A 14,104-nucleotide genomic window follows, 5' to 3' on the forward strand; every position below is an offset into this window, starting at 1 on the left:
GATTTGCAAATATTTTCTCCCATTTAGTAGGTTGCCTTTTCATTTTGTTGATGGTTTCCTTTGCTGTGCAGAGGCTTTTTAGTTTAATCCCATTTGTTTATTCATGCTTTTGTTGCCTTTGCTTTTAGGGTCAAAAAAAAAAAAAAAGCCATCACCAAGACCAACATCAGAGAACTTACTGCCTATGTTTTCTTCTAGGAGTTTTATGGTTTCAGGTCTTACATTCAAGTCTTTAATCCATTTTTATTTCATTTTTGTATATGGTATAAGATAGTGGTCCTGTTTTATTGGCTTGCTCTTGATAAGAGATTGTGAAAGGTTTTTCTTTACCTTTTAAATAATCTGTCTGGGGGGCGCCTGGGTGGCTCAGTCGTTAAGCGTCTGCCTTCGGCTCAAGTCATGATCCCAGGGTCCTGTGATCGAGTCCCACATCGGGCTCCCTGCTTGGCAGGAAGCCTGCTTCTCCCTCTCCCACTCCCCCTGCTTGTGTTCCCTCTCTCGCTGTGTCTCTCTCTGTCAAATAAATAAATAAAATTAAAAAAAAAAGTTTTAAATAATCTGTCTGGAAAACAAAGATTCTGTGTTTAATCAAAATAATTTCCCATGCTTCATATCAGGTCTTTGATTACTTAAGAAAACTCTATTAAAAGTTTTTAATAGTTCTCTATTAAAAGAGCTAAGGTTTTTTAAAACTATGTAATTTTCTGTATTTGCCTTTGAAATCTTTAATAGTCATTTTGTCTAAATCTTTAATTATCACTTTAATTATCACTTAATTATTCTACAGGATTTCTGGAACATCTCAAAAGACTTGTTCTCTCTCCTTATAAAAAGAGAGATTAGATTTATCTGACATGTTATATTACACGGGAAGGATTGTCAAACAAGTTATATGCAACCTTCTTAGGTTATATTTGTATGGGTATATGTTATTAATGTAAGTGTTCTAGAAACTGTATGAAATTCCTAGAATCTGATACATCCTGGTATAATGTCATCGGTCGCAATTTTAGTTGTCATCTTAAAATGTTGTATGCCACAGAGATCATCAAATTTCCTTGTTAATTCTGTCTAAATGAACTATCATCAGATCTTTAATCATGACCATTTTTAAGTCTTTGGTCAGTCAGTTGTTTTTTTTTTTTTTAAGATTTTATTTATTTGCGAGAGAGAGAATGAGAGACAGAGAGCATGAGAGGGAGAAGGGTCAGAGGGAAAAGCAGACTCCCCGCCGACCAGGGAGCCCAATGCAGGACTCGATCCCGGGACTCCAGGATCATGATCCGAGCCGAAGGCAGCCACCCAACCAACCGAGCCACCCAGGTGCCCTTTTTTTTTTTTTAAGATTTTATTTATTTATTTATTTGACAGAGAGAGAGAGCACAAGTAGGCAGAGAGGCAGGGAGAGGGAGAGGGAGAAGGAGGCTCCCCGCTGAGCAGGAAGCCCGACGCGGGGCTCGATCCCAGGACCCTGGAATCATGACCTGAGCCGAAGGCAGCCGCTTAACCAACTGAGCCACCCAGGCGCCCCTTTCAGTTATTCTTTTACTCTGATATTTTCTAAAAGCTTTTGCAAGCAGCTATGATCCAAAAATGCTTTCTCTTCGGAACAATTCATGGAAGGAACTCTGAAAAGTCCTCTAGATTGCAGGTTTCTCATAACGTTAAGGTTATACCATTGACCTGGGTAAGAATTTCTAGAGCTCTAATGAAAAAACAAAACGATTTAAAAAACTGCTAACTCAGAATCAAGCAAAACATGAATTAATTACATGGGGCTGAATAAATTGATGAAGATGATTATAATTTTTATGACTTTTTATTTGAAAATAAATAATGTTTAATTATTTATTCTTTAATGTTCTTTAATGTTTTGCTTTCCAGATTTAAGGAGACTTCTCCTCTTTTTCCTTAAGTGATCTGTGACTGGCTGCAAGTTGGCAAAGTATACCTATGTAAAAAGAATTGAAGCATTTATCTTTTCTCCCTACCTGATCCTGACAGAATTCAGAAACTCTTGAGTGTTCTTATTTTCATGGCAATATGCCTATTTGCTTAAGTTCAGTAAGAATCTTGCAATAGGACACAATTGGAAATATTGCTTATTTTACCAAGGGTTTGACTGGAATGTCGTATTTGAGAGTGAGGAACACAGATTAAGATATAACCAGACAGCTTTAAGGCAGTAGGGTTGATTTTTAAGGGGCCAGTGCTTATTAAGCCCCCTTTTGAGAAACCACCTGGTACCTTGCTTTCAGGGTTTTCCGTCTTACCAGGTGAGTCCTGGCAGGCTCAGTCCCCTCAGGATATTTTCGGGACCTGAAACAGAGAAGAATTCATCCAAATGTATAGATATTCATGTGAAGTCTGATAGTGAGTTCTGGTGTGGCTTCCTAGCCTTGAGAGGCTTTTTTAAAAGTTCATTCTGAGATTCATTATGAAAGTTCCAGCAAAGCAACTTTTTAAAAAGATTTTATTTATTTATTTTTGTGAGAGGGAGAACACACAAGTGGGGGGTGGGGGGCAGAGGGAGAAGCAGGCTCCCCGCTGAGCAGGGAGCCCAACGTGGGACTTGATCCCAGGACTCTGGAACCATGACCTGCTCCAAAGGCAGACGCTTAACTGACTGAGCCACCCAGGCACTCCACAGATTGTGAAACTTCTTGAAGAATTTTCAAAGATGAGGAAGAAAGGGTAGCAGAATGTGCCATGCCAAAATATGATTACAGGAGTTCAGGACATGCTACCCCAAAATATGCTGCTTTGGTGTAATGATTGGTTTGAGCTGTAGACACTTGAAAAATAGCAAATGCAGGGAGAGTGTTCTCTGAATTTCTCTTGTCTGTCTAGAGACAAGAGCCCCCAAAAAGGAACTCAACTGTCATAAATCCCCACCCCAGGAATTTCATCAACTAGGGAAGACTGACTCTTGTGATAGGAGAAGTTAACACCACACTCAGGCAGACTTTGTCACAAAACATCCTATTTCCCATCTATTCTTCTAAAGACCCATTCATCTTTCCTAAAAATCACGTCCTCTCCCCTACAAGGCCTACATACCCCCTTCCCTTGTCCCAGTTAAGATGGCATTTAATCCTGAATCCTAAGCCACCTCAGGAGCTTACTCATCTTCCCTTGGGTATCTCCCACGTATACATGGGGTATCTCCCACGTAACATGAGGTACACATGTTAATAAAGTTCTGTTTTTCTTTTGTTAATCTATCTTTTCTTTTCTTTTTTTAAGTGGGCTCTACACCCAACATGGGGCTCAAATTCATGACCCTGAGATAATGAGTCGCATGCTCTACTGACTGAGACAGCCAGGCAGACCTAACCTGTCTTTTATTACAGGGGTCTCAGCCAAGAATGCAGAAAGGTAGAGGGGAAATTGTTTTCCTCCCTGGAAGGTTTACAAATTTTAATTCTCTCTCTCCCACTTACCTCAATCACTCCTATCTATCAATTACTCAGTTAGTTCTCTATCCTGGGTGCCAGGGATTTAAAAATTGAATGATACACCATAGGTGGGGGCAGTGGTAGATAGATACATTTAAAAACATTTTTAAGGGCGCCTGGGTGGCTCAGTTGGTTAAACGACTGCCTGTGGCTCAGGTCATGATCCCGGAGTCCCAGGATCGAGTCCCACATCAGGCTCCTTGCTTGGCAGGGAGTCTGCTTCTCCCCCTGACCCTACCCCCTCTTGTGCTCTCTCTCTCTCTCTCTTTCAAATAAATAAAATAAAAAATCTTTTAAAAAATTTTTTTAAAAAAAAAGGAAAGGAGGGCGCCTGGGTGGCTCAGATGGTTAAGCGTCTGCCTTCCGCTCAGGTCATGATCCCAGGGTCCTGGGATCGAGTCCCGCATCGGGCTCCCTGCTCCTTGGGAGCCTGCTTCTCCCTCTGCCTCTCTCTCTCTCTCTGTCTCTCATGAATAAATAAATAAAATCTTTAAAAAAAAAAAAAAAGGAAAGGAAAGGGGCACCTGGGTGGCTCAGTCGTTAAGCATCTGCCTTCGGCTCAGGTCATGATCCCAGGGTCCTGGTATCGAGCCCTGCATCGGGCTCCCTGCTAGGCAAGAAGCCTGCTTCTCCTTCTCCCACTTCCCCTGCTTGTGTTCCCTCTCTCGCTGTGTCTCTCTCTGTCAAATAAATAAATAAAATTAAAAAAAAAAAAAGGAAAGGAAAGAAGGAAGGAGGAAGGAAGGAAGAAAGGAAGGAAGGAAGGAATTACCATAAAGTATAATAAATGCTATTAAGAGACATAGGTTTAGGGGCCTATGAGAGCTTGGCAGAGTGGTATATCACTCAGATGACCAAGGAGATGAGATAAGAAGATGGTACCTACACTGCCTCTTTAAGAATGAGTAATTGTTGGGGCACCTGGGTGGCGCAGTCGGTTAAGTGTCTGACTTTGGCTCAGGTCATGATCTCAGGATCCGATCTTGGGGTCGTGGGATCAAGCCCTGAGACAGGCTCTGTTCAGTGGGGAGTCTGCTTCTCCCTCTCCTTCTGCCCCTCCCCACCTCTAAAATAAATACATCTTAAAAAAAAAAAAAAGAATTGTTAGTCAGATGAGAAGAAGAGAAGGATGGATGAAAGAGATTGATTAATAAAGCCAATTAGATCTTCAAAACAAAACAAAGAATGACACCCAGGTAGCTTGGGTGATGGGCAAATATGGTGCCAATTGACCAGAAAAGTGAAGGATATAAAAGAAAAGGGATTGATTAGGTCTTGGACATGCTGAGTCTTAGGTGCTTGTAGATATATGAGGAAAAATGACCAACAGCACTTCCAGAGTGTGTTCTAGGAGCCTGACTTCCAGGAGATATTAATATTGCAGGGAAAAAGGGAGCGGGGGTAGACTGTGGAAGGCTGTATTAGCCCAGCTTCCCTGGGAAACAGAGCGGAGGCAAGAATTATATGCTGATGCCTTTTATGAAGGTGCAAACCCTAATCCTCAAGAATGATGTAAAAGACATGAGGCAGGGAAGGACGAGAAACAATGCAAGATGCAGGGAGGAGCAGCTGGTGGGCCACAGAACTACACTGTTGGCTACAGTTCAAGAAAAGCAAAAGGCCTTGGGCAGTGGTAACAGAAACTGAGAAAGCAGATTGTATCCAATACAGATGCCAAATAAGTTTAAGAAGTATTGGGTATTACATGCCCTCTCTTGGAAATTTGCAATGCATTTTAGCACATTAACAGTTCTGGAAGTAACTTAGCAAGGAAATAAATTTCATTTTATTTAACACAGTATTTCCCAAACTTATTTGACCACAGAAGCTTTCCTTCCTGCCCTGCTCATCTGTAGAACTCAGTTCTGGTCAGCTGTGGATACTGCAGTCTGGAGCAAAGGAGATAGTACGGATTGGAGGTAGGGATTTGAGAAGCATATAGGTAGTGTTTGAAGGCCAGAGGATGGAGATCATCCAGGAAAAGTCTGTAGAATGATCCTAAGCCAGAGTCATGGGTTACACCGATATTAAGGGACAAACACAGGAAGAAGATCCCTTAAGAGAGAAGGAAGAAACATCAACAGAATTTGGATAATCAGAAGCTATCACTAGGTAAAGCAGAAAGGAATTTATGAATAGGTATAGGTGAGCAGAGGACACCCTAGGACCGAGTGACTCAAAAATCTATCCTGACCATCAGACACTACCCAGGAGCTTGTTAGACATGCAAAATCTGAGATCTCACTCCATATCTACCTTTTACCTGGATCCTCGGGTGATTCACATGAACATTAAAGTTTGAGACGCTCTGGCTTATAGCATTGCTGCAAGGAGTGGAGGAGTAGACTAAAATGGAGTTTCCGGAGATACCTGTAAACCCTCAGAATCACCATGCCTCTGCCATTGTAATTAAGAAAGAAGCCACAAGAACACTAGTGCTGCAGGAAGCTGCTGAACTAGGAAGCTGGTGATCATGAAACCAGCCGGCCTCTATCCACACCAGCAAAACTGATGCCTCACCTGCTGCTACTCCCCTCTTCGTTCCAGGATCAAGTCTCAGGTAATGTCATTGAATTGGCAGTTCCTAAGTCACATGTGGAGTGCCAGCTGCAAGGAAGTCTAGGAAATGTAGCTTCCCAGCCATAATGTCCTAGAAGGAAGTGGAAAGCATAAACCAGTCAACAGGATCCATCCTTGGAGGTGTCCTGGAAAGTATGACAGGTGCAGATAGCTATCCCCCAATATCTATTCTACCCTTCATCCATGGTTATAGGATCTTCAGCTTGGCGCATGACTGCCCAGAATAAAGACATCTCCCAGCCTCTCTGTAGACAGATATGACCATGTGACTAAGTTTGGGCCAATAATGTAATGGAAATGTCACAAACCAGCATCCAGGAATCTTTGAGAGACAGGAGAAGCATATCCTTTACATTCTTCTTTGTCCATCACTCTACCATGCTGCTTGGAGCATGAGAGGACATCATCTTGGACTATGAGGTTGAGGGCTAAATCCTGGGGTTGGCAGAGCTGAGCTAGAAGGAGCCTGAGTCCCTGAGGACTTCCTAGGTGAGATCACCATCCTTGCTCTGGTGACTTACCTTTGTATACATGAAAGTCTAATCAACCATTGTTGTTTTGGATCATCCCTGGAAGAACCTAATCATAGCCAGATGTCAAAAGCGCTGGTTCTTAACACTGGCAATTCATTGATTCCTTTGAGAATGGAATGAATGTCCTGGACCACCCCCCTAAAAAGATGCACATCTGTACAACTCTGTATAACAATTTCAAGGACTGAGTGATGTTTTTTCCTGAAGACAGTCTAAGAACTCATGGAACCCTGGTTAAGAACCCCCAGAGTTGAGATTTTTCAAGAAGAGAGGATTATAATCAAAAGGCAAATGGCTCAGAGTTAAAGTAAGAACCGAGAAGTGGTCTTGGTCCAGACTGTTGCTGCCACTGGTAGCAGCAGTTTCAGTGGGGTAGGGTAGAGGGGGGGCAAAAACTAGACTATAGAGTTCTGGGAGAATGAAAATCAAGAAAGTGGAGGCAGCAAGTATTGTCAACCATCTGGAGTAGCCTACCCCCGAAGGTGGTGGTGGCTGGGAGATGGTAGAGGTCATGGGCTCCAGAGAGGGTTTTCCTGGCTTTCCTCTGCTTCTAGGACCAGACCAGCCAGAGTGAGGGTGATTTGGGATATCCAACACTATTCCATGTTGCAGCCCATCTGGTAGCCTATTTTTTTTTTCACTGCCTTGGAAATGCTGGTCCCGTCTCAGAAAGGAGGGGAAAGTGGGATCCTGGGAATAGAAAACATTCCTGAGGGAATGAAGGCTAGAAGATGAATTGGGCTCAGCCAGAGTAGATGCTATTAAGTCCTTCCTCTTCAGACACTCCATACTAGGATGCCTCTGGGCAACCTTCAATGAGAAGGCTGTCTCCTCTGCCCCATCTCTTCCCACCTCTGGTGTTGCTGCTCTAGCGGGATCCCAGACCTGACACCAGTGCGTCCAATAGCCTCAGCATACCTGTGGAGCTAACATCAAAGCGAACACAGCTTGTCCTCTGGAGAGGAAAGGGGACCACATCATGTGTCCTTGTTTCTCTTCTTACCGGGAAGCTCTTCCATGCTTTTCTGCAATCAGACTGGCATTCCTGATGTGCCTCCATGATTTTCTCCCCCAGTACCTCATCAACCCTGCTCTGGGATCCCAGGCTTATCCTGTTCCTGCACCCTGAGCTGTTCCTCTGCATCACCCCCTGAATACACGAGTCACTTAGTCCTCTCTCTCCTTTACATCATCCTTTCAAATGATAGAACCACCTTCCCAATCAAAGATTTACTGTGCAAGCACCCTCCCCAGCTTCCTATGGTGGGGAAATTAGACAAAATCTAATCACATGTTGGAAACTGGAGACAGAAATGGCTCAGATTTATACTAGAGCTCCAGGGAACAGCACTGGCAGATGGGGCCTATCAAAGAGGCTCTGCTCCAAGTGGCCTACCTTTTATGGAGACCCAAAGTGCTCATTTATCTCCTATCTTGGGAGGAAATGAGGGTCTTCACTGGGGCCTTGCACTTGACAGCCAATTGCTGAGCCAAACTTGTGTTTTAGTAGCCCCTTGAAGGCCTCAGGCATCCAGGGAGAAAGCAAGGGTCCCAGGTCAGAGCCAGGGCAGCTCTCACTCTGTGGCTCCCACTTCCCAAGACATATTCCTGCTGCTCTGAACTGTGGCTACCTCCAGAAAGGAGACTAGGCTTACAAAGTGGAAATTGTAAAACAAAACTTGTAAACATCCCACCTGTACCCCTCCCACTTCCCACCCCTTGGGGCCCCAGTGTTTGAAAACAAAGCTTAGCGGCCACTGAAAGCCTTGACGTTACATAAGAACTGAGCCAAACAGGTGGGGCTGGTTCCTTAGGGCAGCCTCTTCCTCCTCCCCTGACCAGCATTTCCTGGGTGAGAAGGAAGAACTCAGCAAAAGGAATTTGCTTCCCCAGAATTTTAGCAAGGTGCTTAGAAAGAAATACGGGCTCTGACCTCTGAAAAGCCTGGGTCCCAATCCAATCCCTGCTACTTACCTGCCGTGTGACTTTCCCTTAACTTTTCTGAGCTTCCCCTTATTTTCTCAACTGTAAAATAAGGATTAGAATTCCCCTTATATAAGGCTGTAAGAATTAAATGAAATAATGTATGCATAGTTCCTGGCTTTTAAAAATTGTTACTAACCTGCTTGAAGATGGAGCCTCTACATAACTTGTTTACCATTTTCAGAAATCCTTTTCTCTCTGGTTTCAGTTTACCTTTCTCCTCTTTCCTCAATTCTTTCCCCAGTACCTGGAAAGATCTCCTAGGTCCCTATTATTCAAAGGTCCAGGACAAGAAGCCTCACCTAAGAGCTTGTTAGAAATGCAGAATCTCAGGCCTACCCCAGACCCTCTTGAGTCAGAATCTGCCTTTGAATAAGATACCTAAGTTCTTCTCTGTGCATGTAACAGTTTGAAAAGCACTTGCACTGGGTCATCTTTTGCTGCTTTTTTTTTTTTTTAAGATTTTATTTATTCATTTGAGAGAGAGAGCACGAACTGGGGGAGGGGCACAGGGAGAGGGAGAAGCAGACTCCCAGCTGAGCAGGGAGCCTGATGTGGGGCTCGATCCCAGGACCCCAAGATCATGACCTGAGCCGAAGTCAGATGCCTAACCAACTGAGCCATCCAGGCGCCCCATATCCTTTCTTCACAATACCAAATAGCACCGGATTTCAACACCACTTAACAGGAGTTTCCCTCCAGCAAATTTCATATTACATACTAAAACTTCTTTTTTTTTTTTTAAGATTTTATTTATTCATTCAAGACACAGAGATACAGAGAGAGAGATAGCATGAGCAGGGGGAGAGGGAGAGGGAGAAGCAGGCTCCCCGCTGAGCCAGGAGCCGGATGTGGGGCTCCATCCTAGGACCCTGGGATCATGACCTGAGCCGAAGGCGGACGCTTAACCATCTGAGCCACCCACACGCCCTTATATACTAAAACTTCTTAATTGGACACCTGAATAACAACAAATCATAACAGTAATAAAATATTAGTAACACAATTTAATATGTGCTTAATGCTTTGCTATTTACAACACACAATTTTATACCCACATAATCTCATCTGATTTCAGAATATGGGATAGTTATCCTCAATCAGAGAGTGTTTGAGTGAGTGAATGAATAAATGATTGAATGAATGACTTGGAAACTATTTAGTGAAGAGAAACTGAGTTATGAGAGGGCTTTTAGGGTTACACCAATGAGGACTTTTGTTCAGCCCTTAGTAAGAGAGATCCAAAACAACAGTGGCCTAAATAGGATAGAGGCTTATTTTCCTCTCACATGATAAACCATCTTCAGGCAGGCCAGGCTGGTATGGGGACTCTACAAGTCTCAGAAGCTGGAATCCTATCTTCTGCTCTGCCATCCTTAGCACATGACTTCAACCCACAGATGAAAATGACTGCTGGAGCTCTACCCCTCAAGTTCATGTCCCAGGGACAAATAAGCAAGAACAGGGGGAAAGGACAAAGAGGTGCTTGCTAGCTAGTGAACCCCTTTAAACAGCTTTCTAAAAGCCCTACCCAATCACTTCCACTGACTTCTCGTTAGCCATTGCCCTCTGCAAGGAAGGTTGGGAAATGTGATTTTATTAGCCAGCCACATTGCTGCCCTCAACATAAGAGTAAGGAAGGTGAGGATAATAGCTATTAGGGTGAAATCTAGCAATTCTCTACCAAAAGGGGAATGAAGGAAAGAGAGCGTTTTGTATTTCTCCCCTTGCAATATCTCAACAAGGAATGGAAGAGTCTGGACAAGAGGGGGTGGTCCCTGCTGGGCTGCTTTCAGGCAAAAGGAAAGAGTCTTCTTACCAGTGTATTAGCTGGGGGCCCAAAGTAGGGGTAGGTGAGAAACCAGGACCTTCAACTGAAGTGTTGCTGTGTCTCCAGAGGATGCTGACCTCATGATAGAGTTATCATTCATCCTCTTCTTCTGGACTGGGATGTTCTCCCTTCTTTACATCCTAATTCCCAACTCCTTCCACTCCATTCCTGCTCATTCCTTCAGTTTTCTGCTTGTATGTTCTCAAAATCTTGTTATATGTTCTCATAAACCTGGATTTTACCTGCATAGTACTTGTTCCAGGTTTACCCTGCCCTGGCCTTTTATCCCCCCTGCACGTATAAGGTCCCTTAGGGTAGATACTATGGCTATCCTATTCATCACTGGATTTCCAGCACCTTGCGTGGTACCTGAACATAGTAGTTGCACCAGAAGAATGCACTTGAATCAATAAACGTATCTGATAAGAAAGTTCATATTATTCCTTAGCTTTTTTGGATTGTAAATAACAAACATCCACCTGCACTATCAAGGAGACAGTTAATTATAATGATACGGAGGCATGTCACATAGACAAGGGACTAGATTACAGCCTGGCCTCAGGAATGGAGCAGAACCAGAAACTCAGATGCCCCTGGGAGTCTCCTCATCTTTTGTTCTCTCATCAGACCAGTTTCTCCTGCTTGTTACTTCTACACAGTGAGGAAAATATGGCTGTCAAGAAAACCTCAGAGTTATCTGTTATTGGACCAATCAGCTGGAGAGAAGTTAAGATAGCTCTTCCTCTCTCATCTCTATCTCTTCAAAATTCCAAGCAGAAAAATTATTGTTCCAGTATGGGTCAAGTGCCTGACCTGGACCAGTCAAGGGACCAGGGACCAGGGTCATATTGTAGAAACATAGCAGTTCCCACTGCAACCTTGTAGTTTGGGGATGGGAGAGTTGATTCCTGGAAGAGTGGTCTGGAGCAGACGAAACAGTGGATGTCCACTGGAGTGAGCATCAGCTCCCCAACACACACAATCCCAGCTCCTCAGCCACAAGTCCAGCATCTCCTTGGATTAATGCCTGTATCTCTGGGGCCTCCACTGGATCTTCAGGGCCATTGCCAGAGTTCTCTGGTAGATTCTCATATCTAGTTTCCAACTCTTCCTTCATTCCCTGAAAATCCTTCTTCCCCAACAATACCACTGTTCAAAGATACCACAGGCACTTGAGCTTCACAGGGAGGACCTTCTCAACAACCAGGAGAATCTGCTGAGCTGTCCTGGCTGCAGAAGATGGAAAATTAAGTTGGGAGAACTGTTGGGCATAGTCAGACCTCAGGTGGGTGCAGCTCTCTCCAGGATTTCTTCCAACCAGCACTCTACTTCTCCTCTTACATCTGGCCATCATGTAGCTATGAGGGATGAGCTTCCAAATCCATCTGACAAATGAGGAAACTGAGGCCCAAAAAAGGGACAGGATATGAGGGTGGTCATTTAGTGTCAAGACAACACTTGAACTTAAGTCTCTCTTCCTTATGCTTTTGATAGAGGGACTGGAAGAGCTTGACAACTCTTCTGCAGAATCAATGCTGTGTTCACTAGATATAGGCTACATTTCCCAGGCCCGCTTGCATCTAAGTATGGACCATATGACCGAGTTCAGCCAATAGGAAGAAAGTAGAAGAAAAGCCTGCCACTTCCACATTTGCCCATAAAATATCCCAGGTTATCTTCCACACCCTCTCTCCTCCATCTGTGTGAGTCTGAAAACAAAAGGTTCTGAGATGGCAAAGCCTTCTAATGGAGGAAGACCAAATCTCTGATTTCACTGCTTGGAGGAGAGCTGCCCAGGAGTCACCAAGATCCACATTGAACTTTACTGGAACAAGAAGTAAATCTTTACTATGTGAAGCCACTGAGATTTTAAAGTTATATATTATTATATATAGCATCCCATTCCCATCTTTGACGGAGCTCCTCTTCTCTGTGATGAGTTAGACTTTTTTTTTATTTTAAGATTTACTCATTTATTTGAGAAAGGGAGAGCACGTATGGGAGGGAGGGGCAGAGGCAGAGGGAGAGACAGTCTTAAGCAGACTCCACTTGGGACTCGATCTCAGGGCCTGAGCTGAAACTAAGAGCCAGATGCTTAACTGACTGCACCGCCCAGGTGCCCCTATGTTGAATTAGACTTGATCTCCTCCAGCACTGTCTCTGCCCTTTGACCCTGACAAAGACCCAAACTACAAAGGGGCAGTACAGCTTTGTGATAGGAACTCAGGCCTTAAATCCAGTCATATCTGAGTCTGAACCCCAGATCCCACCCCCGCGACAGACCCAAGCAGGTTTGTTCCTTTGAGCCTATTTCCACATGTGTAAAATGGAGAAAGTACCCAACGTGCCATTGTAGGGTTTAAATAAGATATTACATAATCAGTGGTTCTCAACAGAATGATGTCACAGAAATTGTAAGGTCATGTTTGTGGAACCCCCTTTAACTAGAGATGCTAGGTGTCCTGTGATGCTTAGGACAATCCTACACAATGACAAGCTGTTGCCCCTCCCCCACAGCTTTCATAAGGTCCACGGGACATTCACCTATCTGACTTTAGAATTACGTGAGCCTAGACAATAAACTCTGTTTTACAAAGAATCACGACATATTTTGGCATGGTTTTAGTATCTATTGAATGTTCCTGGAGTGTATTTGCCCGGTGTAACTGTCAGGGCCCTGACAGGAAATCAGCCCATTCAAGTTAAAATAATTCAGGGAGGGGTTGATTTGCAAAATGACTAATTACAAAGGTGTGGACAGGTGTGAGGAAGCCAGACAGGATAGGGCAGACACCAGCTGTCACCACCACTATATCCGAGGTGTGAGCAGAGGCGAGATCACCAGAACCTGAGAGGGGAGAAGTGTGGCTGAGAGTATTAGATCCCCCGGGCTGCTGCGACTAATCACCACAACCTTGGTGGCTTAAAACAACAGAAATCTATTCTCACAATTCTCAAGGCCAGAAGTCCAAAATCAAGGCAGCCGCAGGGTCACAGTGCCTCCAAAGGCCCTAGGGGAGAATCCTTCCTGGCCTCTTCCAGCTGTGGGCGGCTCCCAGCCTTCCTTGGTCAGCGGCATCACTCCAGTCTCTGCCTCTGCCTTTTTTTTTTTTTAAGATTTTATTTATTTACCTGACAGAGAGAGAGAGCACGAGTGGGGGAGTGGCAGAGGGAGAGGGAGAAGCAGGCTCCCCGCTGATCAGGGACCAGGGAGCAGGGACCCCCCCTTCCTGCCCCAAACGGGGCAAATATCCCAGGACCCTGGGATCATGACTTGAGCCGAAGGCAGATGCTTCACCAGTTGAGCCACCCAGGCGCCCCTCTGCTTCTGTCTTTACATGGCCATCTCCTCTTCTGTGTCTTCTCTTCTGTCTCTTCTAAAGACGCTTATTATTGAATTTAGGGTGATCACATCTCGAGAGCCTTAATTACATCAGCAAAGATCCTCTCTCCAAATAAGGCTACATCCACAGGTTCCAGAAGTTAGAATATGGACATTTGTAGAGGCCGATTTTAGGCAACACGCTTGAGCAATGGAAACCTGAGTAAGGTAAAAGGGCTCACAGTGACCCCTGGGCTGAATGCAAACAGGCCCAGCAGGCGACCCACTTCAAAATATCCACAAGCCCTAGCTGATCAATGGCCTGCTTACAACTGGGCACAGGTACCAAAAAAGGAAAATTCCATATACCCCATACCTCCTCACCTTACCCCCCTTA

The 14,104-nt window shown here is 44.3% G+C and overlaps 1 protein-coding gene across 1 annotated transcript in view; it reads left to right on the top strand.

The window, feature by feature from the left end:
• Positions 1-14,104, top strand: part of SPINK4 (serine peptidase inhibitor Kazal type 4) — a 66,183-nt gene that overhangs the window by 22,673 nt on the left and 29,406 nt on the right. The window lies entirely within an intron of this gene.

The sequence above is a fragment of the Neomonachus schauinslandi genome, chromosome 13 (assembly GCF_002201575.2).
Source record: "Neomonachus schauinslandi chromosome 13, ASM220157v2, whole genome shotgun sequence".
NCBI lineage: Eukaryota > Metazoa > Chordata > Mammalia > Carnivora > Phocidae > Neomonachus > Neomonachus schauinslandi.